Below are 4,098 nucleotides of genomic sequence, written 5' to 3'. Positions count from 1 at the left end.
CTGTACTCCAGAATTCTGTTCACTAATTTGTGATATCCTATAACTAATGTCTACCCCCTTCCCCCCGAGATTCTTTTGCACTTTCCCTCAGATAACATTGTCAGGAATACATCTTAAATTTTGTTTTTTATGTCGAATGATATGATTTATTCTCTTTTTCAAAAAGGGTACACAAAATGACCTCTAACAATACTGATCCGGGCAAAAGCAGTGATACTCTATGCCATTACTAGAATTCTGAATTTGGATAAAGCTGGTAGAAAAATCAAATTTTCCCCTAACTTGCTGGTTAGTGAGTACACCTCCATCATGGGTCACAGCCACTCCTCCAGTGGGTGTTTCGGCACCCCCTTGAGTAAATTAAAAGCTAGAATACAGGTACTAATTATTCATTGTGGAGCTGTCTTCTTTGCACTGTTATTTACCCCATTATAAATATGAGAGTACACTGTTATTTCACTTTACAAATAGCAGATCAGAAGTATTTAATTCATTTAGTCTGATGGGTGTGCCCTCAGAAACACAATGAAACAGTGGGTTGAAATAAATTAGGGCATTAATATTTGTAAACTCCAAAGATGTCTGATATGATCACTTTAATTAAAATGATTTTCTGTGAAACTTTTGTTTTCCATAGTCTATTAACAATGCAGAAAAAAATGCTCTGCCTTTATTTTGAAAAAATATTTACCATTCTCTTTCTTTCCTTTTTTTCCCACCAAAAACAGTAAAGTCTATCTCTTTCGTGACTTATAAGAGCTCTCCTGAAGCATTGAAGCATCTTGCTTGAAAGGGCTTGCATATTATTATCCTTTAGTTATTATTATAATAACCACATAATTTTTCTAAATCCATATTTCACTCTTGGCTAACATTTGGTTCAAATGTGTGTATACACAGGAGTTGAATAGGGTATACTATTTCTCAAAATCGGGAAGACTTTGTTAGAAGCTCTGTAAGAGGCATTCAAGGTTAAAATTCAGCATGACTCTCTGGGCAAAGCCTGCACCTTCACTCCCACCCCCATCCAGCTCTGTGGTTTCCTCCTCTCCCTTCCCCCAGAGAAGGAAGCTCATCAACATTAGCACACAAATGCAAAATAACCAGCCAGGCCTCTCCCTAGGAATACAAATTAGGGGCAGGTAGTTGAAGAGCTTAGAAAGCTGAAATCGTTCACAATGAAAAGGATGAATAGATGAGAGACTGAAAGTGGGGTAAAGTGTTTAGCTTTTGTCATTTAAAGTGACGTCTTTAACTCTTTGCCTTCTAGAAACTACCCCTCACCAAATAATAGAGCTTTGCAATCAAGAGTTCCCGGGTAAAAAAAAAAAGGTATCAAGTTTCCTTTTATAAGATATAATGGTAAAATTAGATATTGGTTTCACTAGGGCCTATGTCTGACAAAAAAACAAAACAAAAACAAAACGGTAGAGAGCCTGTGACGTTGAAAAATTTAGTAACCGATTTTTTATTTTTATTTTTTTAAAAAAGAAGAGGTCCACATTAGCTGACAGTGCATTTCCTCCCCACCCACCCCCCATCATGGTCACTACTTCCAGCTCAATGCAAATCATGTTTTACTGCATTTACACTTGGCTGGGTTTTGACTTGGGAGGTGAGTTTGGCTGGAAGCTTGAATCTTATTTTCTAATTAGCTCTACCTTATCTAGCAATCAACGGTGGAGACTTGCCACAGCTTTTTGTAATAATTATGAGATCGATGACGGAGCACGTCTTTTCCTAGATTGCAGAAGCTTCGGATACCCGAAATGTGTATATCCCAAAATCAATACTGTAAGCGAAGCAAGCAGCAATGTGCATACACATTCTCAAACTAAAATCTAAGTGTTTAAGCATGATGCTACCTCAGCGGTTAGAAGCAGAACTAGAGAGTTGGAAGCTGTCTTAGAGTCTTATTAGAAAACCAAGGTGGGGTGCCTGGGTGGCTCAGTCGCTAAGCATCTGCCTTTGGCTCATGTCATGATCCTGGGGTCCTGGAATCGAGCCCCGCATGGGGCTCCCTGCTCGCAGGAAGCCTGCTTCTCCCTCTCCCAATCCCCCTGCTTGTGTTCCCTCTCTCGCTGTCTCTCTCTCTCTAATAAATAAATAAATTCTTTAAAGAAAAAAAGAAACCAAACAAGGGACACCGAAGTAAGTGTACAGCTTAGCAAATAAAACTGAGGGCTCTACAACAGCACATTATCACTTAGAGCTAATTTTTATTTGTTTTATTTAAGAGTGCATTTCCTAATTTGGAGAGACCAATCTTTGCTTTGATGCTGATAAAGATCATAAAACTTGTACTATAATTATTTATTAAATGCCTTCAATTTGTGTTGTGTGCCCTGCAACCAGACACGTGCTCATCTCTTCAGTTTTGGGTCAGACTAGTTTAGACAAACAAGTTATAATTGCAGAAGATGTCCTTAAAGCAGAGAGACAGTTTGTAAATCCAAAATGGTCATTTATATCCAAGGTGGGCATTTATATGGCGGTACTGAGTGGGGGTGCCTAGGAGATGGACACATTTGTAGGTGGGCATGCATGGAATGATTCATTACATGTATTGTGGAATTATATGCACGATGTTTCCATTGCATAGAAGGGGAAGTGGGACCACAGAACATTTTGACAGTTTGTTTTGTCTTATGACACCCCTAAGTAAAGCCAATTCATGACCTTGGGTTCCTCTTTTCCTCTTATTTCTCAAGATAGATGCAATTTTTGAGGACAAAAATGGTCTTCCCTTTCTTGGTGTCTTGAATAGTACCGTTTACAGTATCAGGGCTTAAACAAATATTTAGCAGTTTAAGAATATCACATGTTAAAAAGGAGACAGCAGATCCAAAATGGAGTCACTTGTGTAAAACCCCATGTCAGCAAACTAAGACATAATCCCTAGTCTAACTGTAGTTTCAAACCCACAGGAATATAACGTTTAACAGTGCACATGGAATTACCTAATCAGCTCTAGTGAGCTAACCTGCCTGATAGAGACCTTCCATGCCTCTTAGGAAGATGACTTTGCCTGAAACAACACATTCTTTTTCCACCCCCTTTCCTTTAAAAACCTTTCCTTTTCTACAACTTGGCAGAGCTCTTTTCTATTACTAGCCGGGATGCTGCCCAATTCATAAATTGTTGAATAAAGCCAATTTGAGCTCTAACTTTACTCAGTTAAATGTTTGTTGTTTAATAGATTTGGTGGCAACAGCGGGACTGATAGAGACTTCTGATGGCTTCCAGGATGTGAGAAACAGAGGCGTGATACCCTGAAAACCCTTTGAGTTCACTGTCTTTCTTCCAAGGGCTGTGGGTAAATTCTCTTTCAGTTCTGAGCTCTGTTGCTTTTGGGTTGAGCTCCTGATCTAATTGGCTTTCCAGCTCAGGGCTTAGTAGGTCAGCTTGAACTGGTAGACAGTTCCATCTGGAGCTCGAGTCCCTTGCTTTTGGTTCAGTCTGAAATTCCCCAGACGTTTGGAATCCTTTTTCCCTGTTCCAGTTTGCTATCCCCATTTACTGGACTCAGCTGGTTTAATCTACTCTGGATCTTGCTGATAGTGCATACAGCCTTCTGTCAATGGGCCACAGTAACATTTCTTGGTTGCCGCTGGTATGTTAAGGTGTGCATGTTTGGTTGCCTTGTTTTGTGTAGATAAAGGCTATTGCTTTGGTTTAAGGAAATGTTGTGGCTCTTTTGATCTGTCCAGACCACTAAAGCTTTCTCCATATCAGCAATAAGGCTGTTTTGCTCTCTTATCATTTAGGTGTTCATTGGAGTAGCACTTTTAATTTCCTTTAAGAATGTTTCTTCTGTGTTTATAACTCGGCTAACCGGCAAAAGAGCCCTAGCTTTTGGCCTATCTCAGCTTTCAACGTGCCTTTTTCACTAAATTTAATCATTTCTAGCTTTGGATTTAAAGTGGGAGATGTGTGATTCTTCCTTTCACTTGAACCCTTAAAAGCCATTGTACTGTTATTAACTGGCCTAATTTCAATATTGTTGTGTCTCAGGGAATGGGGAGGCTTGAGGAGAGGGAGAGAGATGGGGGGATGGCAAGTTGGTGAAACAGAATATACACAACCTTTATCGATTAG

The sequence above is a fragment of the Mirounga angustirostris genome, unplaced genomic scaffold (genome assembly GCF_029215605.1).
Source record: "Mirounga angustirostris isolate CCGP_5_RB_7025 unplaced genomic scaffold, mMirAng1.0.hap1 SCAF_3, whole genome shotgun sequence".
In the NCBI taxonomy this organism is placed as follows: Eukaryota; Metazoa; Chordata; class Mammalia; order Carnivora; family Phocidae; genus Mirounga; species Mirounga angustirostris.
This window is presented reverse-complemented; position numbering follows the sequence as displayed.